At 34.9% G+C, this 24053-nt stretch overlaps 1 protein-coding gene and 1 long non-coding RNA gene across 3 annotated transcripts in view; one reads left to right on the top strand and one right to left on the bottom strand.

The window, feature by feature from the left end:
* Positions 1 to 22862, bottom strand: part of LOC145280194 (RNA exonuclease 1 homolog) — a 59921-nt gene extending 37059 nt beyond the window's left edge. Inside the window, exon 1 of one of the 2 annotated variants that reach the window (XM_080131959.1) lies at positions 22761 to 22862. The gene's annotated coding sequence lies outside the window, so the exon portion shown is untranslated. Of the gene's footprint in view, positions 1 to 13427; positions 21692 to 22760 lie in introns of those variants that run through there. The other variant, XM_080131960.1, reaches the window with a different exon arrangement.
* On the top strand, positions 11545 to 21800 carry LOC145280200 (uncharacterized). Its single transcript, XR_013868575.1, has 3 exons — positions 11545 to 12180; positions 20190 to 20274; positions 21669 to 21800. It is a non-coding gene; the product is annotated as an uncharacterized LOC145280200 (long non-coding RNA).
* Positions 22863 to 24053: the final 1191 nt, after the last annotated feature.

Here is a 24053-nt window from a genome sequence, read left to right on the forward strand (position 1 = left end):
GATTCGAAAAATAATAAACTAGACAAAATACTGTTAGAAATTCGCTCAATATATATTACCGTGACATAGGTTGACATATATTCGGTGTTTTTTTTAATAGTATTTTGTCTAGTTTATTATTTATAACACCTATTCCCGAACTTACTGTGTTTAAGAGAGAGTCGGCCGCTATTTTGAATTTTCCAATACATCGGTAAACACTGTATGTTTTTCGAGCTGAATAAACATGTTACATTGAATAAAAACACGAAAAATATATCCAGTTTGGTAGGAAAGTAACTTATCTTGCCTTTGATAACATTTATTTGTTATATATTTGTTTTTTGACAATTTTTTCGAATCTATGTGTACAGTAATACAAACCCAAATCGATTTTACCCTTTTATAACAACAGTAAATAAGTAAATTCTTTTTATATTAATATAAAAAAATATGCGGTCTCGTTTATGAACATAATAAACGCTTTAAAATAAGTGAAACCACTAAGAACTTAGCCAGTTAGGTAGAAAACGGACACTTAGAAAATCGATTTTATTTAAAAAAAAAAAAAAAAACATCAAACAAGTAAAAAAATTTTTTTTCAATATTATGGACGGGGGGCTATAGTCTATTTTAAAAAAAACAATTTCTCCTTCAAGAACGATCATAAAATGTGTTTTCAATCGATATTAATTCAATAAGGGACCAGTTTTCCTACCTAGCGAAAGGGGACGAGTTTTCCCGAGACGAGTTTTCCGGAGACGAGTTTTCCCGAGACGAGTTTTCCGGAGACGAGTTTTCCCGGGACGAGTTTTCCGGGCACCCACGGTAACATATATTGAGCGAGTTTTTAACAGTATTTTAACAGGGCACATCGTAAAAACTGACCCATTAATTTTCCTGAAGTAAAAACTATATCGTTTTTAAACTTTTAAAACTGTACATTATAAAAGAAAACTGTTCGAGTGATTTTTTTTTTTTTTACATGGGTGTCACCACTTATCAAGGCCCAGAGGCCACTCAAGGATAAGGGTTAATAGGTATACATTAGTCATTGTGACTTTAGCATAGTAAACAGTGGGAATTTTGTAACTTGGATTACTTGAAAAAGAAAACTGTTCGAATGATTGAAAATGAAAACAAAATAACAATGTAAATATAAGAAAAAAACAAACGAAGTTTCCGTTTCAGGAACCCGAGTTTAATTTTATGTCGTAATCATTCAACTCGTTAGCGGTTTTATTCAGCGATTAGGGATAACCATACGACATATCTAATTACCAAAGCGATTTTTTTTTAATTTTTCTTTTTTTATTAAAACTAAACCTGTTTAGTTTTAATGAACCAATTTTTTTAAAGCCAACACTTTAGTTATTTTGAGAGCGTGCAACTGCACCCGAAAGGTTGATTAGGAAACTCCAAATCCTTTTATGACTCGGAAAAAAAAGGGCTTTTTATCGGCTTAAATGATAAACTAATGTTAAATATTAGTATTTGCCATCGATTCTGAAATAAAATGAAATCCTGACATTGTGATCATTTTTGCATGTGTTATGTGCCAAATATTGAAATAAGAATGTTTAAATTCAATTATTGTAATTTAAGTCTTTAATTTTAAAGTCGATTTTATTTATAAAATATCTTTTTAGAAATCAATCTCAAAAACAATCCGAACAATAAATCTCTTTTGTTATGGCTAAGTTTTTGTCAAGGGTAGAAATTATAATAGACAAGTATTCATCCATGATGACATTTTACCGATTTCCTGGTTTACAGGTATTCTTGCTAAATTTCTTCGAAAGAATTGACATAAACAATACTTCAACTAAATACGTATATTTCATGCAATAATGATTTTTATTTCTTCTGACTTTTCCTAAACTAAACATATAACATCGGTTAGGGTTAGTTTAACATTCTGTAAAAGTACCTTCCGTTTTTTTTTTTTTTTTTTTTTTTTTTTGTACTTCTGCAGAGAAGGTAAAAAACCGATAAAAACTGGATATATTTTTCGTGTTTTTATTCAATTTAACATGTTTATTCAGCTCGAAAAGAATACAGTGTTTACCGATGTGTTGGAAAATTCAAGATGGCGTCTCACACATTCTTTAACACCGTAAGTTTGGGAAAAGGTGTTATAAATAAAAAACTATACAAAATACTATTAAAAACCCGCCGAATATATGTCAACCTATGTCACGGTAACATATATTGAGCGAGTTTTTAACAGTATTTTAACCGGTTTTTTATTTATTACACCTTTTTCCAAACTTACCGTGTTAAAGAGAGAATCGGCCGCCATCTTGAATTTTCCAATACATCGGTAAACACTGTATGCTTTTCGAGCTGAATAAACATGTTAAATTGAATAAAAACACGAAAAATTTGCTTTTGATAACATTTATTTGTTATATATTTGTTTTTTTGCAACTTATTCGAATCTATGTGTACAGTAATACAAACCCGAAATGAATTTAAGACCACGAGTGAAATGAGAAAAAGAAGTCAGCGGGTTTGGTTGCCATAACAACGTGACGGTAGTGAACGTGTGTGTGTGCGTGTGTGCGCGTATTTCGTGTAGTTTAGTTTCGTATAATAGTTTCGTATTTTTTTTAATTTGTAAATAACAAGTTATTAAAAAATTAAACCCTTCCAAGATGGACAATAAATAAAGCCATAATATTTTATGGTAAAGGTAAGAGCGTAGAAACGATTGTTTTTTAGGAGATGTGATTATTGGATTAACCAATCAGAAATCGTCTGTGGCACACACACATCTCTGTTTTTATAGATATATAGAAGATAGATATAGATATAGATAGATAGAAGATAGAAGATAGATTAAATGTTAAATAGATTTTGTAAATAGTACAGTTGAAATGATTAGAATATTTCCAATATGTAATAAGGTCGAGGTAATTAGTTAAAGAGATTTAATATAATGTGATATGCAAATGAGCATAAGTCATTCGATATGGGGGTGGTTTGTAGAATAGTATATAAAGAAATTAGGCAAAGATTCTTATGTCTCCTATAACAGAAACATCCTAAAATGGGTTCTAATGTTTCTCTACCAGGAGAGATCTACCCTCTTACCTCCTTTATATTTCGTTGATGGTGGAGAGCTGTACACACAGACAGAAACACACGAACCCTATTACTTTATAAAAATATAGAAGAGAAATCATATAAAATTACTGCGCCCTCTCCTCACCCCTCCCCAAAAAGTAAAATAAAAGGGTCACATAAATTTGAAAAAGAGGGGAGGGGGGGGCGTAGTGATTTAAACGGATTTGTGGGGAGGGGGGAAGGGAAGCCGCGTAGTGATTTCACAGGATTTGTCGAGAGGGGGGGGGTAGTGAGTGATTTCAAAGATTTGTCGAGAGTGGCCAAAAAGTGGGTGCTGATTTTACATTAAATTATTATAGAAAGAGAAATCATATAAAATTACTGCGCCCTCTCCTCACCCCTCCCCAAAAAGTAAAATAAAAGGGTCACATAAATTTGAAAAAGAGGGGAGGGGGGGGGGCGTAGTGATTTAAACGGATTTGTGGGGAGGGGGGGAAGGGAAGCCGCGTAGTGATTTCACAGGATTTGTCGAGAGGGGGGGGGTAGTGAGTGATTTCAAAGATTTGTCGAGAGTGGCCAAAAAGTGGGTGCTGATTTTACATTAAATTATTATAGAAAGAGAAATCATATAAAATTACTGCGCCCTCTCCTCACCCCTCCCCAAAAAGTAAAATAAAAGGGTCACATAAATTTGAAAAAGAGGGGAGGGGGGGGCGTAGTGATTTAAACGGATTTGTGGGGAGGGGGGGAAGGGAAGCCGCGTAGTGATTTCACAGGATTTGTCGAGAGGGGGGGGGGGGTAGTGAGTGATTTCAAAGATTTGTCGAGAGTGGCCAAAAAGTGGGTGCTGATTTTATATTAAATTATTATAGAAAGAGAAATCATATAAAATTACTGCGCCCTCTCCTCACCCCTCCCCAAAAAGTAAAATAAAAGGGTCACATAAATTTGAAAAAGAGGGGAGGGGGGGGCGTAGTGATTTAAACGGATTTGTGGGGAGGGGGGGAAGGGAAGCCGCGTAGTGATTTCACAGGATTTGTCGAGAGGGGGGGGGGTAGTGAGTGATTTCAAAGATTTGTCGAGAGTGGCCAAAAAGTGGGTGCTGATTTTACATTAAATTATTATAGAAAGAGAAATCATATAAAATTACTGCGCCCTCTCCTCACCCCTCCCCAAAAAGTAAAATAAAAGGGTCACATAAATTTGAAAAAGAGGGGAGGGGGGGGCGTAGTGATTTAAACGGATTTGTGGGGAGGGGGGGAAGGGAAGCCGCGTAGTGATTTCACAGGATTTGTCGAGAGGGGGGGGGGGGGTAGTGAGTGATTTCAAAGATTTGTCGAGAGTGGCCAAAAAGTGGGTGCTGATTTTACATTAAATTATTATAGAAAGAGAAATCATATAAAATTACTGCGCCCTCTCCTCACCCCTCCCCAAAAAGTAAAATAAAAGGGTCACATAAATTTGAAAAAGAGGGGAGGGGGGGGGGCGTAGTGATTTAAACGGATTTGTGGGGAGGGGGGAAGGGAAGCCGCGTAGTGATTTCACAGGATTTGTCGAGAGGGGGGGGGGTAGTGAGTGATTTCAAAGATTTGTCGAGAGTGGCCAAAAAGTGGGTGCTGATTTTACATTAAATTATTATAGAAAGAGAAATCATATAAAATTACTGCGCCCTCTCCTCACCCCTCCCCAAAAAGTAAAATAAAAGGGTCACATAAATTTGAAAAAGAGGGGAGGGGGGGGGGGGGGGCGTAGTGATTTAAACGGATTTGTGGGGAGGGGGGGAAGGGAAGCCGCGTAGTGATTTCACAGGATTTGTCGAGAGGGGGGGGGGGTAGTGAGTGATTTCAAAGATTTGTCGAGAGTGGCCAAAAAGTGGGTGCTGATTTTACATTAAATTATTATAGAAAGAGAAATCATATAAAATTACTGCGCCCTCTCCTCACCCCTCCCCAAAAAGTAAAATAAAAGGGTCACATAAATTTGAAAAAGAGGGGAGGGGGGGGCGTAGTGATTTAAACGGATTTGTGGGGAGGGGGGGAAGGGAAGCCGCGTAGTGATTTCACAGGATTTGTCGAGAGGGGGGGGGTTAGTGATTTCAAAAATTTGTCGAGAGTGGCCAAAAAGTGGGTGCTCACTTTACATTAAATTATTATAGAAAATTGATCCCCCACTTCTTAAAACGTTATTATCTCCGAAACTATTAATTTGCGACGGATGCGGTTTTCAGATTCGTGTTCAGCACATTATTATTTTTATTATTTTATTTTTTTTTTTTTCGATGTAATTTTATCTTATCTCTCAGACATCTTGACCATTCTTGATTCACTTATTTTAAAAACAATTTCCTGACTAATTTCTTTTTACCATGTCACATCGACGTAGTAATACGGAGGGGGAATCCCTTTTTAGCTTATTTAGATGACAGAAGAACTTTATTTAAGTACAATACTTAATAGTAACAGCCATGGTAAGGTGCAAAAAAAAAAAAAAAAAAAAAAGTGCCACCTAATTTAACTTTCACTATTCGTTACCTAAATATGCAGTATCTTAGCTGTGATACTAGAGCTATTCTTCCTGAGTGGATGCTATGCTCCTGTACGTTACCTTAATGTCTTCCTATAAGTACAAAATACGGAATTTCAGACCGCCATGAACTAGTTCTTGTAACTGGAACAAACACCTAACTGCTAGCTACGAAATCCCAATATACATTTTACCTCCAAGACGATTACCTCTGTCTAGCCTGCATGCGCAAAAAAAAAAAAAAAAAAAAAAAAAACTTACCTGCCACTCTAAATCCTTGATCTGTTTCTTGTAAACTAATAACTCCTATCCCTTGAAGGCTAACAATCTGCTCATTCCCACCAAACCGCCACTTAACTCCTACATTTCACTCCGTTTTGTACTGGAATCTTTAACTTCCAGCCCCTGACTCTCACATGCTAACTGCTTAGTCATCACTAAACATCTATACAATTCTACCCTCTAGACATGCATTGGAGTTCATTCCTATTCCAGTTGGGATTAAACAGCTAAAGTATGTACTCGGAAGCAAAGCACACCGCACTGCATTACACAACTGTCCCCTCTTAGATATCTTTGCAACGCTAATACGAAACTGAACCAATGCTCCTTGCTATGCTAAATGTCCATAACTTTTACTTGAAAGCTGCAAACATCTTCTCTCAATAATAGATACTCACCTTGTACCTCCAACTTTATTCGCACCTACTAAAACCAGCCCATATATCTATTTATCAAATTACACATGACTCAAAACTTACTGTTTTACCCGTACTATATTGCACTCGCATCTCATGCCCTGATATCATCTAAAATATAGTTTTGGCACAACTCGTAGTTCAATTCTTAACTCCTACTCACACTTAAATATTATACTAGACCCAAGCTCACATGGATAAAAAAAAAATAAATAAAAATAAAATAAAAAATAAAATAAAAAAAATAAAAAAGGAAAAAAATAAAAAAGGAAAAAAAAATGAGAAAAAAATATTCATAAACAAAAATGAAAGCCTCTAACCACACTATCTCCTAACAAGCCTCCTTACAATCATAGTTGCTTACACTGCATGAGCTCTACTCAACCCCTTTATCCAGTAACAATGAAATAACAATATCCCTAATCCACTTTGAGGAGTGTAACTATTTAGCAGATATAACCTCTACAAACTAACCCAATAACATTATCTAACCACGCGGGGTCGCAGAAATACCTGGATTAGAACCCAGGCGCGGAGCAAACCCTCTCAGTGGTGACGGACCCAGTAGATCTTCTCAGATCATCCGTCTAGGAGAAGGAAAACTCTGAAACTAAACCAAAGAGGAGGGAGGCCTCTTCAGTCTTGGATGACAGCCTTCCTAGAGCTGGTGACTCAAACAAATTACCGGTTTGCAATACCTAAATTGCTTAAGGAGTAGATAGGTCCTGCCTATCGCCCGGCTTCCACACTCCTTCTTTGCCTATTAGTCAGGCGCAGAGATACTATCAGTGATTCGACAGAAACACCCATTGGTAGATCTTGTTTCTTGTCTAGGGCAATGAACGCCGTTTCCCCCACTCCCGACACACCCCACCCCTAAAGCTGGGCATTTGAGAATGCTTGAGTACCACATATGCCTGAGCAATTAGATTGGGTTGACCTTCCTCTGATGGGTTGAGGGTACCGGATTGACAGTTACTGGCTGCTGTTTCCGACTGGTAGTACAGGAGCCCTAACTCTTTGGTAGCGCTTAGAGCGGCTGCTCCATCAACAGTTAAATAATATCGGGATGTTTGCAGTGCCATGGCACGCATGGAAAGGGACCCTGGACTCATCCCCGGTGTGCTTTCCTGAGGCCACAGTCCTAGTTGATGGTGGGTCAACTGATGGTCTACTTGTGATGCATGTGTGATATTCTGCATAACCTCCTGTTCGGCTTCCCCTAACCCAACTGAAACTCGTTAAAAAACATGATGACAGTACAATCTAAAAATAAGCTTAAACCAGGCTTAGGGTCAAACAAATTCAACTTGCCTCCTCCCTTGAGGCTTGCATTCACAAATATCCGTGGGCTTAGAACTAATTTAGCTGATGTTGAAGCATTTCTCCTAACAAATACCCCGGATATCTTAGCACTAAGTGAGACTAACCTACACTCCTCCATCCCCTCTAACTACTTTAACATGCCTGGATATCTCCCACTCTGCCGTAAGGACTCTGACAGACATATGCACGGACTTGGAGTTTACATTCGTAATACCCTTCCCCTGACTAGAGAAACAAACCTAGAAACGGATGATCAAGCCTTTATGTGCTTTAGACTAATCATGCAACACAACATTAGCTATTTTTACTTTCTCTACCGCTCTCCTTCGACCCAAGACTGCACCATAATAAACAAAGTATCTGACAGCATAGACACAGCACTCTCCTTCGACACTAGCGCCCAAGTACATGTATTTGGTGACTTTAATGTCCATCACAAAAACTGGCTTGGATTCTCTACTTATACAGATGCAGCAGGCAGCGCAACTCATAGCTTCTCTGTATCTCACTCCCTATCGCAAATTGTTACTTTTCCAACCCGCTTCCCTGATCAGGAAGAACAACACGCATCACTATTAGATCTGTTTTTGACCACAATTCCTGATGATTGTGTAACGAAATCCGACAGCCCACTTGGGAACGCTGATCATGCGGTAATAATGGTTGAGATCGCCCTAAACTCTAGACCCAAAACTGAAAAGCCAGTGCTCAAAACAACGAGATATTATAAAAAGGCTGACTGGGAAGCTATCAGAGATCTTATCAGAGACGCCCCATGGGGAAATATTTTTTCTCTTCCTGCTGAACAGTGTGCAACTGAGACCACTGAATGGTTCAAAACTGCAATCGAAGCGCATGTTCCCATGCGGAAATTCTATAGCAAGCCCCACTCTCCCCAATGGTTTACTTCGACTTGCGCAACTGCCATTGCTCAAAGGCAGCATGCAATCCGAAGGTTTAACCGACATAAGTCCAGTTCAAACAGACAAAAGTACATAGAAGCTAGAAGTAACGTTAAGAAAGAAATAGCGACAGCTAAGAGGGAATTTACGGAAACCACTAAAAAACGCATCGAAGCACAAAAATTAGGAACTCGTGACTTCTGGAAAATCTACAACAGTGTAGTAAATAATGGGCAATCAACGATTCCCCCACTAACCAACAATCACGAGGTTCTTTGCTCAGCAACCGAGAAGGCTAACATGCTTGCCAGTCGGTTTGCCTCCAACTCTACACTGGACCCTTTAAACCACCCCCTACCTGACTTTCCTATGCGGACAGACGCCAAGCTAGACGATCTGGAAATCATCCCTGCTCAGGTGCATGCTATCATAAAAAACCTTGACACTTCCAAAGCATGTGGACCCAACCTCATCCCAGCTGTGCTATTAAAAAAGTGCTCAGCCGAAGTAGCTCCAGTTCTCTCCAAACTCTACAACAAATGCCTTAATGAATCTTGCTTTCCGAGCTGCTGGAAAACTGCTTCTGTGGTACCAGTATTCAAGAATTCTGGGGAAAGAACTGACCCATTAAATTATCGCCCTATTAGCCTCCTCCCACTTTTTGCCAAAATATTTGAGACCTTAATTAACCATGCTCTAGTCCAGCACCTTACAGATGCTAAACTTCTGACCGACCATCAATATGGATTTAGACAAGCCCGTTCCACGGCAGACATCCTCACTGTAATCTCTGAACGCATATACCATTCACTGGACAAAGCGGGAGAGGGCAGAGCGGTAGCTCTAGATATATCTAAGGCTTTTGACAGGGTATGGCATGAGGGTCTCCTCAGGAAGATTAGATCTTACGGTATCACTGGTAGAATACTTAACATAATTAAATCCTTCTTAGATAAGAGAAAAATCCAGGTTGTCCTCGACGGTCGTACGTCTAAACAATATAATATAAATGCCGGAGTGCCCCAGGGATCTATCCTTGGTCCTCTGCTGTTCCTGATATTCATAAATGACCTCCCCGATAAAATTGCCTCTGAGATGGGTATATATGCTGATGACACCACACTCTATAGCAGGCACGACAGGAAAACAAATGAACATATATCTAAAGTAATGGCAGAAACACTAGAGGATGACCTCAAATCAGTAGTGGAATGGGGACAAAAATGGATGGTAACGTTCAATGCCACCAAGACAAAACTGGTTTCATTCAATAATTACAGGAAACCTTCTCTACCACCTATAGCAATGGCCAACAACTCTTTAGCTGAGAGTACGTCTTTCAAGCTCCTTGGCCTAACGTTCACAGGAAACATGAGCTGGAACAATTACATCGAGGGCATTGCCAGGGCCGCTGCGAGGAAGGTGGGCTCTCTCTACCGTGCTAGAAAACTTCTAACACCCGAAAGTATCCTGTACCTCTATAAGGCCACTATTCGCCCATGTATGGAGTATTGCTGTCATATTTGGGCCGGTGCATCGGCTACTAGTCTCTCTCTCCTTGACAGGGTTCAAAAGAGAGTCGCAAATCTGATAGGCCCTAAACTGGCATCAAAACTTCAGCCTCTGTCCCATCGTCGAAACGTTGCATCCCTCTGCCTGTTCTACAAGTATTATAATGGTGAATGCTCTGAAGAACTGCAAGCACTTGTGCCCCCACGACGTGAACACCCTCGACAGACCCGACAAGCTGCTAAATCCCACCCCCACACTGTAGAGATCCCTAGATGTAAAAGATCGTTCTACTCCAGTAGTTTCTTCCCCAGAACTGCTAGACTTTGGAATTCCATTCCAGGTCACTGCTTCCCCAACTGTACTGACATGCATAAGTTCAAGTGCAACGTGAACCAACATCTCGCTGCCCTAATCCCTACATAGTTCCCCAGTAGATGTTTCCCCTGATAGTAGCCCCCTACACCAAAGTGGCAATGTGCCTTGTTTGGGGTGAAAATGTAATAAAAAAAAAAAAAAAAAAAAAAAAAAACTCTACAAGGAAAGTACATTTTTTTCTACTAATTCGCTGTCACGGTATTTGTATAAATTTACCAGTAATTATTCTTTTTATATTGCTTTTAATTAAAATAAACAAGGTTTTCGTAGGTTACGATTATGAAAAGTTCTATTCATATTTAAATGTCTTATATGTTCCGTGCTTTTTTTTTTTTTTTTTTTTTTACAATATGAATACCTTTTTTAATGAAGATGCTAGTGCAGAGAAATTATCAGACTTTTTAAAGTTTAAGTTTAAACAATATTTTTTTTTTAATTAAAAATTGAATCGCGTGATTATTAAATTACGCGAGTAGTTATAAACGATACAACTTAATATTAAACACGCGTAATATCTTGCAATTTATTATTTCTCTATTTCAAATTATTGTATATATATTATTGGCATAGTAACGTACCAGTGATTAGGGAAATCAGTTCCTTTTATGTGATAAAGGGTTCGAGATTATTTTTCCCCCTAAACTCCAGTCTTGCCGAAAATTCTTTAAAGACAAGTAAATAAGTCTGAGGTATGCAAAACTATATAAATAAAACGAAACACTAAACAGTTGCGTAGTCGTGACCGGAGTCAATATATAATAAATGAAAATACCGATATATATAAAATTTGTAATTGCAAATGGAAACCAGAGACTGAAATTCTTAACACAGAACGTGGACGTGGGTTAGCGACAGTGTCGACCAGTTTAAAAGAATGCTTATGGTTTTTCTGTTCGGCTTATAAATACCAAAGGGAGATAACATCCTTTTTTTTTTTTTTTTTTTTTTGTTGACGTTTTTATGCTATCATACGTGAAAACTGATATCTTATTTTTGGATTTACACGGATTACAGATTTACGAGCATAGTAAATGTAATTTTTTTTTTTTTTAATATCTCAAAGAAATACCTGAATTTTTGATTTATTATACTATAAATCTGCATTATTCGGTATCGTCTTTTTTTTTTTATATCGAGAAAAAAAAAAAAAAAAAAAAAAAAGGAAACCAGGAATTAAATATAAAAATATACACTGACCGAAAAATATTGACTGGAAAATTCTAAACAAAAAATAAGCTTCCACTTAAAAAAAAAAAAAAAAAAAAAAAAAAATTTACCCTTTGGACTTTACAGGTAAATTTGCACAACTTTTTTTTTTTTAAATTTGATTATTTTATTTATTGATGTTTTATTTTCAATTTGTGATATAAAACTTGTGCACAAATTAATTATTAAAATTCTCATAGATATTTCAAAATGAGGGTGTCAGGAATAACACGATGTTACGGGACCACTGATTGTCTTGTCGCTAATGAGACAAGATCGGGGATTGGCCACTAAAGGGCCTCCCCGACCAAACCCTTTTTTTTTCAGCGGGAAATCTTAATTTCCCTTGCTGACCAAAAAATTCCTAGCTGAAGACAGTCGTGAAAAAAGACAGCAGGAAATGGCCTGGTAGTCGTATTCTTCGACAGGATTGACTAAAACCACTCCAAGTCTCCCAGAGCCTAAATGCAACGACTGTACATTAATCTCATCAAGGGATTATGAACTACTCGGCCCATGCCAGCAAAATAAGACCAACTAATTTTGCAACAGACCTACCTATGGCAGTCAACTTTTTCTTCAAGACCACGGTAAGTTCTGTTTCATTTCGTTACGTCTGACACTGGGCCTATTTTCAGGCTATGAGAGAGTTTTCTCACAAGGGGGGTGAATTTATAAAACAACGTTTGTCTAAAATATTCAGTTTATTGGAAAGAGCATAAAATTTCACATTGACCCTGAAAAAAAAAAAAAAAAAAAAAAAAAACGTAAAAATTGAACCAATAGAAAAATTGATAGATTTCTAAAGTTTAAAAATTGAAAAATATTCAGCTCGTAAAAATCAATTGATTTCATTACGTAAAAAAAAAAAAAAAAAAAAAAAATGGCTGCCTGAACGCACGCACGCACTTTGTAAACACTTTTTTTTTTAAAATGAAAAATAAAGAAAATAAATAACCCACCTGAGAAAGAGAAATTACGAGTTTTTTTTTTATTTTATTCGCAGTTTTCTGTTAGGGGTGTCGAAAATTCCCCCAAAATTCTGATACACCTAACGAAAATGTTTGGAGCATATTATAAACGTTATGAGGATATTTTCTCCAGACTGAAAGCGGGTTGAACTCCAGAAAAGTCAGTCTATTACTTAGAAAACTAGGTACAGTGAACATCGCAAATTTATAGATTTTATTCTACCAAGGAAAAAAAATAAGTTGGTTATTCTCCGAGACAGTTAAATTGCTAAAAGAACTGTTTAGACCAAATATGTTGATCCGATCAGAATTACTTAACATATGCATCTATAGTAAATAGACAGCGTGACTTCAGATTAGCAGATTACGGTTGAGGATTTCAAGTGCTTAATTCTTGTTCTAGAACCTTACCTTGCAGAAATTAGCAGAGGATTGCCAGTGGGCCATAAGTTTAAGGTAGTAAAAAAAAAAAAAAAATCGATCGTAGAAGCTGGCATTAAATAACGTCAAAATACCCATCAGCTAGAAATTGGGATAAAAAAAAAATTAAAATAGTAAAGAAATTAAATGAAAAGAAAGGAGTAGAAAAAAAAAATTAAACAATTTCATATGAAAGAAATCAATTTCAGAAATATATCTTTATAATACTAAAAACAATTCAGAAGTGGAAAAAAAAAAAAAAATTCTATTACTTTTTTAAACTTTAGAAAATAAACAACCTACTTTAAGAGAAATTACGAGTTTTATTCGCAGTTTTCTGTTAGGGGTGTCAAATTCCAAATTTCTGATACACCTACTGGTACAGTGGTAACACACAAGTAAAATAGAACAGATATATTGAGCAAGAAAGTATATACAATATTTACATAGTCCATTGGTATAGTCATGGGGAGACCATCCCTGGAGAAGATGTCGGCTGGGTAGTCTTTGACCAATCTCATTGGTTCTCTCTCATCTTCACGGTACCAACTATATTTATATGGTTGACCCTCCACATATGCTAATTAGGTGTATCCTACCACAAAAACATTACTTATTTTTAACTGAAACCTGCAACCCGATCTCATCATAGTCTAATGGCGGAACATTTTTAGGCCAATGTGAGATTTTTCATGTTACACTGGTTTTTACTCACACCGGGATGGCTTTTCCATTACGCCCACAATTTTACTGCCGACACAATTATTTTTTACGCTAGATAATCAAGCTTACTTTGGAGATTACTGTGCTTTGTTATGGCCACTTAAGATGCCTTGTCATTTTTTTCTTTTTTTTTTTTTAAATGACCACTTTATAGGTTTTCAGGTATGCTGAAAACGAATATCACAGGAAAAATTAGCTCAGGCAAATCGTTTTACAAATATAAATACTTGTATTTATGTAATTTTTAGTTTGAATTGGCCACCATCTTCGTTTCAATGAAGTGGTTATGTAAGCATGCACAAACTGAAGTTATTTCTATTAAACGTAATTTTTAGATAGTTCTACAAAAAAATTACTTTCAAAAATTCAAATTCAAGAAAGTTTGGTCAATGTGCAGTGGTTATCCAACCTGTTGCTTCTGGAAGACCTTAGCATGGGAAGGTTGAAAATAAAATGCCTGTCAGAATAAACATCCTCAACCTCTCCATTAACAGCTTTCTGAATTGTGCTAAAAACAAGAGGGTTTGCTACTTTCATGTGCGGCCAGTTCAAACATGGTTACCAGACCAGTGATTTATTTAAAAAATACAGGTATCTCAAACTGTATGTGCTAATTTTTCCTGCGATATTCCTTTTCAGGATACCCGAAAACCTATGTCTTCAATTAAATGTTGAGGCGTCTTCAGTTGCCGTAAGGGATGACCTTGACCAAAAAATAAAAATTTAAAATTTAATTTTAATGTTAAAATCTATTTAGCACTATCTGATCTTTTCGACTGTTAAATTTCAAATTCCCACAAAAAATATTTTCAAGCACGTCTTTTATCCTCTCCCGATTTTAGGAGGAAATGGACAATAATGAAAATCGATTCATCTCCCTACTTTATAAAAAAGTATTTAAAAATTTTAAAGTCAATATTTAAATATGTAGGGGTTCTCAGTTTCTAATGCAATGGCCTTGTAAATCATGAATTTTAAAACAATTCAATGTTTTTAGGCCAAATTTAGCCTTTTTAGGCAGTTAAGTTTTTTTTCTAAATTCGAAATAATGGCTAAAAATTTCGAGTGGTTATAAAATGGGTGACCGGCTTACTAGAACATTGCATTAGAAACTGAGCACCCCCTACCAATAATTAGTATTCAATTTTTTTTTTCTTTAATTTTTTTAATATAGTAAATCTGTACAACTACTTCCAAATCCATTAATATAACAAGTTCAATAATGTCCCAACTCCTTAAAGTAGGGGTGAGGGGGGGGGTTGTCTCTATAAAGAACTGAAAGTGGCTTGTCCATTTTTGACCAGTCCCTAGACAAAGCAAGACATCAAGTCTTCATTTTTTTCTTTACTTTTTACATTTTTTTGTTCAGCCGATCAGTCACTTTGTTTTACTGTGAATATCTTGAAAGTCCTTTCTGATTGTTCACAATTTTAAAATCAAACAATTTTTTTCCAGAATGCGTTTAATAAAAATAGATATGTACACTGAAATTTTTCATGATTTTATTTTTAATGTTTCTGCCGTAATGTTCCAATTGTTGCCCACTGATCTGCCCTTGAAACAGACCTTTTTTGTTTTATGAAATTTTACTTTTAGTTAAAATTAAAACTATTTGATCAATTCACATGAATTTTAGAATGACATCTTCATACCATGACGGATACAGTTTTGGTTATTGTTGAAAGTGCTCAATTCCAAAATATTCTGAAAATATTGATGCCTGTTTATCAATGTTATTCTTCAAAATTTGAAATAAAACTTTGAAAGTGCCTAAAGCTTAAATTTTATTTTACTAATTTTTTTCTTTTCAAAATGTTTTGCAAGATAAGGAAATGCTTGTACTTTATGTTTTAAGAATATAAATGTTATTATGAAACTTCGTTACAATAAATGAAGTAGTTGATCTCATAATTAAACCTACACATGATTGTTTAGGTTGTGACAATTCCTGCTGGTCATGAGATACAAACCCAACCACAAAGCGATCTTTTTGCTCCATTTGCAAAGCCTTTATACCTGAGGGCCACTAAACAATTGCTATGGGAATAAGTTGAATTAAGAACTATTAAACATCGAATTTGGATGAATACATCATTCGAACCTAGAGTATTCAAATGAGCAGAAGTCATGAACATTGCATCAACCCTAGTTGATTGCTATTTAGTTATTCTGCAGTGAGTTCACATCCTTAAGTATTCTTGAAGGGTCTTCTCTCCCATATATATATATATATTTCAAGTGTCTGTCAAGGTAGTTTAAAATGAAACCCTCAAAAAAAAAAAAAACTCACTTTTCGGTTGATATCATTTGTTATATGATTAAGGTTTATTTTATATTCTTGAAACTGTCACAAATTCTTGCTATTAAAGTAAAACTGCTGAAATTGTTTTAACAAAACCTATTTTATTTGCAGAAATTATTTTTTTGCTAACCTAGTAGGCAAAATATTACCAGATGAGATACGTGTACTGCATTTGTTGCTGAGTACATCAAAAATGGTACTTCTGAAATCTAGAATAGTAAACTATTTTGAAGATTTTATGAATTAAAAATATTTCATTTCCGAAGTGAGCGCACTAGTTATGAATAGTAAATTCAATCTTGACAGTTTGGAGAATGTTATAAACTTGCTTCAAGTGTCACTATATAAGAAGCCGGATGTACCTGGAAAAGTTTTCTGTCAATGAAAGTGAAACGTCTACTAGCTGGTTTGTTCATTAGTATTTGGCGGGGGGGGGGGGTCTATCTTGCTTTAAATATGTTGTAAATAGCTAGAAAGTTCTCAAATATACATTAATAACCTTCTTTTTTTTTTTCAATTTTTTAAGAAAAATTGACTTTTTTTCTTTCAACAGAAGTAACAACATTGATATTTCATTTGAAAATAAACGTTTATCTAAGATGGGAGTTATGTTTTATTGCTTACTCAACGTCTTTTTTTTTTTTTTTTTTTTTTTTACACAGTGATCACCACTTATCAAGGCCCGGAAGCCACTCAGGGATAAGGGTTATTGCAAGTACATAAAGTTAGTGAGGAGATTTGCTGAAGTGTTTACTTAAGGGGGCGGTTCATTAGGAATTTGTTAACATTGGACTTGAAGACATCTAAATTGTAGTCCGGAGGGAAGCAGGCAGACAGAACAGTTCCACAGGCGTGCAGTTCTAAGAAAAGAAGCTTTGTTCGTGGAATCCGCGTTTTGATTTAGGCACAGATATAGAGTGGGGGAAATTTTTCACAGTGGATTCAGCTAGACGGGTGTTTCTCGTGAAAGATTGGCAAGGGGGGACCAGAGATTGGAGTTCAGATGAGCATCTGCCATGGAAATAACGATAAAACAAGGACAGGCTCGCAACGTCTCTTCTGTGGAAGAGAGGTTGCAGGGTAGAGAAAAGGGCATCCCCCACTAAGCCACGAAGTCTATTTTGTACTCTGTCAAGGCAGGATAGGCTGTTTTTAGCAGCTCCTGCCCAGATATGGCAACAGTATTCCATCCTTGGACGTACTTGGCTTTTATATAGATAGAGAATTGCATCATAATTATATACTTATTTGATGTCTACAAATTCCTAATTGCATAAAAATGATTTTATTTATAAAAACTAGGGGTATTCTGGAGAGAATCAAAGGATTTACTATCATACTAAAAATTTAAAGAAAAACAAGAAATATGAATAGTTCAAAAATCATTATAATCTGTATCAAAACAATTTGAATATTTTCATGATCTCTGAATTTTTAAGAAGGTACAAAATTATTTATCAAAACCTATTGTCTTCTATTGTATAACCGATTAAAATCATTTTAACCGGGAAAGAGCTAAAAGAAAACCATTTCCCGTCTTGATTGCACAGGAAAAGCAAAATTAAATCCTTCTGATTGAACAATGAATATTTTTGCCAGTAAGTATGCAAACATTGATTTTCAGTAATTAGTTAATATATGAAAATAAACCCTTTTCTCACAAGATGATGCAAGATGTGTTTGCTGTTCCAACACTTTTCAAAAAGTTGCTCATACCATTGGGCAAAATTGGCTACAAAACAATGTAAATCTTTGTTTTTATACTTTTATCTTTCAACATATAATACTAGCCGTGTTTACCCAACATTGTTCAGGTGTATATCTAAAGTATTTAAAAAAATTCATTGAAAATATAATAAACATTTATTTTATTCAAATTAATTTTGAATGCATACTATTCACTATGAATTGTAGATAATTTTATTATGGTTAGAATAATTGTTATTTATTTTTAACGGTGACCATTCTAATTTTTATACAATTTATATATGGAGAAGTTAACTTCATAGGATGTAAACTTGCTCAAGTAGTAAACAAATGTTTTGCTACTTGTTCAATATATATACATAGAATCTTTTTTACATAACTGACAGAAAACATATTCCAAAAATCACATGTATTTTTTATTTTATTACATTTTCACCCCAGACAAGGCACATTGCCACTTTGGTGTAGGGGGCTACTATCAAGGGCAACAGCTACTGGGGTACTATGTAGGGAGTTGGACACCAAGATGTCAGTTCACATTATTTACACTTCTGCATGTCAGTACAGTTAGGGAAGCAGGGACCTGGAATGAAATTCCAAAGTCGAGCGGTTCTGGAGAAGAAACTACTGGAGTAGAAAGCTGTTACATCTAGGGATCTCTGTGGGGGTGTGATTTAGCTGCCTTTTGGGTTTGTTGAGGGTGTTTACGACGTCATGGTGGCACAAGTGATTGCAGTTCGTCAGAGCATTCCTCATTAAAACACTTGTAGAACAAGCAGAGGGATGCAACATTTCGTTGATGGGACAGAGGCTGAGGCTTAGATGACTGTTCAGGACCTATCAGAATGGTGACTCTTTTGAACCCTGTCCAGGAGCAAGACTAGTAGCAGATGCACCAATCCAAATATAACAATACTCCATACATGGGCGGATGGTGGCCTTATAGAGGTACAGGATACTTTAGTGTTTGTAGTTTTCCAGCATGGTAGAGAGAGGCTACCTTCCTCGCAGCAGTCCTCGCAATGCTTTCAATGTAATTGTTCCAACTTCTGTTTCCTGTGAATGTTAGGCCAAGGAGTTTAAAAATGTACTTTCAGATAAAGAGTCATTGGCCATTGCTATTGGTGGTAAAGGTTTCTTGTAATTATTAAAGGAAACAAGTTTAGTCTTGCCAGCATTGAATGTGACCATCCATTTTTGTCCCCATTCCACTACAGATTGGAGGTCATCCTTTAGTGTTTCTGCCATTTCTTTAGATATGTGTTCATTTGTTTTCTTGTCATGCCTATTATAGTGTGGTGTCATCATATATACCCATCTCAGATAATTTTTGTCTGGGAGGTCATTTATGAATATTAGGAATAATAAAGGTCCAAGGATAGACCCCTGAGGCACTCCTGCATTTATATTGTTTAGATGTATGACCATCGAGGACAACCTGGATTTTTCTCATATTTAAGGATTTAATTATGTTAAATATTCTTCCAGTGATACTGTATGATCTAATTTTCCTGAGGAGACCCTCATGCCATACCCTGTCAAAAGCCTTAGATATCTAAAGCTACCACTCTACTCTCCCCTGCTTTATCCAGTGAATGGTATATACATTCAGAGATTAGTTAGGAATATCTGTTGTGGAACGGACTTACCTAAATCCATATTGTTGGTTGGTCAGATGTTTAGCATCTGTAAGGTGATGGACTAGAGCTTGGTTAATTATGGACTCAAATATTTTGGCGAAAAGTGGGAGGAGGCTAATAGGGCAATAATTTACTGGGTCAGTTCTTTCGCCAGAATTCTTGAAAACTGGTACCACAGAAGCAGTTTTCCAGCAGTCTGGAAAGCAAGATTCATTAAGGCATTTGTTGTAGAGTTTGGAGAGAACTGGAGCTACTTCGAGGGAGCACTTTTTTAATAGCACAGCCGGGGTGAGATCGGGTCCACATACTTTTGAAGTGTCAAGTTTTTTTTATAGTAATATGCACACTTGTCAGAAATTAAACAGAACTGAAACAATTGGTACAAGATTATCTCAAAATGAAAACCCAGGATAATCGTAAATATATTTTAGCACATTCAACACCATTCCATTCAAAACTTTCAATATAGGAAGATTTGCTAAGAATGTTGAAGCCAAAATGGCTCTCTATTCAACAGTTTAAAAGCTTTAAAATTCTTTAAACCTTTAATAAAATTTCATAATTAAGAATGTACAAAACTTTTTATCAAAACCTATTGTTGTCTATTGCAGGTCATGAATTGTATAACAGATTATGTCATATTTAAACTGAGAAAGAGCTACGAGAAAACCATTTCCCCTGTCCTGATGGTACAGGAATGCAAAATTCTATCATTCTGAAAGAACATTTTGCCAGTAAATAGGAAAACATTTTTCTATAAATTTTCTATGATTTTCAGTGATTAGTTTATATAATATGAAAATAAACACCCCTTTCTCCTTTTTTTTTCTCACAAGATGATGCAAGACGTTGTGTTCGCTGTTCCAACACATTCCCAAAAAAGTTGTTCATATCATTGGGCAAAATTGGCCACAAAACAATGTAAGTCTTTAAATATATTAATTTATTTTTATTTCAGACTATTATTCTCATCTTTATTAGATCCGTAGTTGCTGTCGTCTCACCACATTTTGCAGTGATGGCTGAGAATGCAGGTAGGAAATTCGAAGTTCCTATCCGTCGCGGTTACCACCTGACGAAGGCCAGAGGAATAGTTGGGCGAAACGTTGTGAATAAACAAACCAATAAAAGATGAAAAACAACTAATAAAGATGAGAATAATAGTCCAAAATAAAAATAAATTAATATATAATGCTCATCTCAAAAATGAATTCCAATTAAGGAATAATAAATTTGTTTTTATATTTTTCTTTCTCTCTCTCCTTAAAACTTTTTATATTCTGTCTAAATTATATCTACGAGTTAAGAATGTGGGTAGCATCTATCTTTAATTTGTCTGACTTTTACGCTCTATTTTCAAGTTTTTTTTTTTTTTTTTTCTCTCAATTGCTACGCCAGTTTCACTTTTCAGTCTAAAAAAGCGAAACTGGAATCGTATCAGCAGTTCCCGGCACACGAAAGCGATGGATGTTTTTGGTCAATGTCTATTTTCACCATCATATCAGACAATTGCTTTCATTTGGACACACTCCCCTAATAAAGGTGGAGCTGGTTTTCCCCAACGTGTTGGGGAAACAAAACAACAAAGTTGAGTAAAAAAAAAAAAAAAAAAAAACTACCCTGCAGTTAAAATTCAGTGCGGAAACGTTAAGTGTGTTTCATTCCCTGTGGCGTCATGTTTGACCTCATTAAACATGCACCAGTCTACCTACCAAAAGGTCCTGGATATGACCTTAAAACTATATCCAGTGGTGAGGCCCCAACGGGCTTAGGGGAGTGTGGAGCCACCCTTTAATTGTCATTGCTCCCAGGTCCACTCTGACCCGGAGTGGTAGTACCTGTTAGGGTCCCAACTATGGGACTTGAAACCGACTTGAAAACAACAAATATATTCTATTAAAAAAATTTTTCTTCAAAATATTTGGATTCTGCATTAAATAACCTGAAAAGAGTTGATATGCCATAAAACAACCAACAAACCTACCAAAACTTTCTTTTACACCTCCAAACACCCGGCCAATACCAGGTACCACCGATAGTATATAATAATAGCCGTGTTTACCCAACATCGTTCAGGTGTAGACCTATTCTTGAGTAACGTATTTAAAGAAAATTTATTGAAAATATAATTGTTTACATTTCATTCAAATTAATTTTGAATGCATACTATTCATAATGAATTGTAGATAACAATTTTATCATGGTTAGAATAGTTGATATTTATTTTTAATGGTGACCATTCTAATTTTTATACAATTTATGTTGGAAATTTATGTATCCTTAATTTTAATGCATAAAATCTTTGTTTTTTCCAGATGGAAATAGTTTTGAGAAGCACTATAAATGTTGCAATGGAAAAGTTAACTCCATAGGATGTACAGTTGCTCCAGTAAGTAAACATTTTGATTCTTGTTCAAAATTTTGCCTATGTTAAAAAATATACAAAGGAATATATTTGTTTTACATAACCATGTCAGAAAGAGAATAGCATATCCCAAAAATCACTAATTGTGTAAGTAGATTTATTTTAAAACAAAAAATTATATTTTATGGCTAGCTAAGGAATAAATATCTTGCGATGCCATTTTAAAAACAGTCAAGAAACAAACAAAATAACTTAACATAATTCAAACTTGCGAGATTTTTGTTGTAATGCCTACAAATTCCCATTAATCGGTTAATAAAATTTGATTTATAAAAACAATACTATTTGATGAATTTATGTGATTATTAGAATAAAATATTTTCTTTCTGTCACAGGTATGTAGAGGGAATTCTGGACAAATGCAATATTTTTATTTAATGCATATTGTATAGTTGTAAATAATTATTTTTTATTGATTTGTTGTTGTAATTTTATCATTGTTTTAATTTATAATTTTAATTGTGATTATTTACTAATTCCTTTTAGTTTTTTTTTTTTTTATAAAGTATAAATTAACTTATTTGCTAAATTTCTATGCTTAATGGTAATTGCATAAGACAGGACTGAAAAAATTGGCACAAGATCATCTCCAAATGAAAATCCAGGATAATCGTAAGTATATTCAACACTGTATTTATTGCATTCAAAACTTTCAATATATGAAGATTTGTTAAGAATGTTAAAGCCATAATGACTCTCTATTCAATAGTTTAAATGCTTGAAAATTCTTTAAAACTTTCTAAGAGTCACAATGTAATCCCTTGTCTTGGTTTTGTTTTTCAGCCGATGGTCATGACAGTAAAGAAGATGCCATTGCAGCAATGAAATTAGTCCATCATCAACTGCAGCAGGAAGCCATAGAAAATTATTATACTCCATGTAAATTAAGAAGGAGACTTGAGGAAATTCTATCACTTATCAATTACTAAAGTATTAATAGATGCTCAATATAAATTGCATTGATTACAGGAATTTTTCTTACCTTTATGGTTTTTTTCTACTCGAATCAAATTTGTCAGTTTTACTCAACTGCAGAACAACATTTTTGATTTGGGCATTATCGGAATTATGGCAGCATCTTGAATTTTCAAGAATATAAATCCATTTCCCTTTTATTAGAAAACATTTTTGACTAACCTGAAATTCTTGAAAAGACCTTGTATCACAATGAAATATCTGCATCTGATGAATCGCTCGAGAAAACGAATAACATTCTTTACACTGTCATCTTCAATCAAGCCGAATGGTTTCACTTGCTCCACAAAAACTGTGCAATACAAAAAAAGTACTCATCCATTTTAAACAAGCCACTTTTACCAATCAATTTTCTTTTTGTTAAAAAGAATAAATAAAAATACAAGAAAAACTCGAACACGATCATTTTACAATTACCAAAACAATCACTCATCCACAACATCATTTAACCCCCAAAAACGAATTATATTCACTTTTTTCTAAATTGGAGACGTTTATACTAACTAAAAAAAATCGATTAGACAACTTCTAGTTTTGTGTAATTTTTAACATGTGTTTTGTATTGTCTCTTTTCTGACTTTAAAACACAGTAATATTATATCCAACATTTTTTCCCTTATTTCCTTCCATTTTTTTTTTTTTTTTTTTACATCATTAGAATAATGTTTCATTCGTGTAGATTCCATACAATTTTTTTGATCTTTACACTCTTCCTCAAAAAATATTTTATATTATTTTAAAGAAGGCAGCTCAAAAATAACTTCCATTCAATTTAAAAAATCGTCAAACAGAAACAACGCAAAAAATTAAAAAGAAAAAAAAAAAATTGTAAAAATATTTTTGTAAATAAATTTTTTATACGTAAAATGTTTTTTTTTTTCTCTTTTGATCTTACTGTGCATGCATACATCCTCTTGCTTTCAATTAAAATTCTTCTTTTTTAACCCCCCCCCCAATTGTTTTACACCCTTCTTCCACCTTCACTCTAAAATCCATTTTGTTTTTAAATAGTTTTTTATTACTATGATTTAGCACTAAATTTTCAGGTTATAACCTTCTTTTTTTTTTTTTTATTAGACTTGTTCAATTTTTAAGTGAGTTTTCTATACATGTTAACCATAAACGTGTTTTGTAAATATGATTTGCAGGAACTAAACACTAGTTTATAAAATCAAGTAGAGGAACCATTAATACCTTTGTTTAAAATGATTTATAATCTGAAAAGTTGATGCTTATGAATTATTGAAATAAATTTGGAATTCAATAAAAATAGAAAATTAAAAGGTTAATGTTCTGAATC

This window comes from Euprymna scolopes, chromosome 7 (assembly GCF_053919585.1).
Source record: "Euprymna scolopes isolate OS-2025 chromosome 7, ASM5391958v1, whole genome shotgun sequence".
NCBI lineage: Eukaryota > Metazoa > Mollusca > Cephalopoda > Sepiida > Sepiolidae > Euprymna > Euprymna scolopes.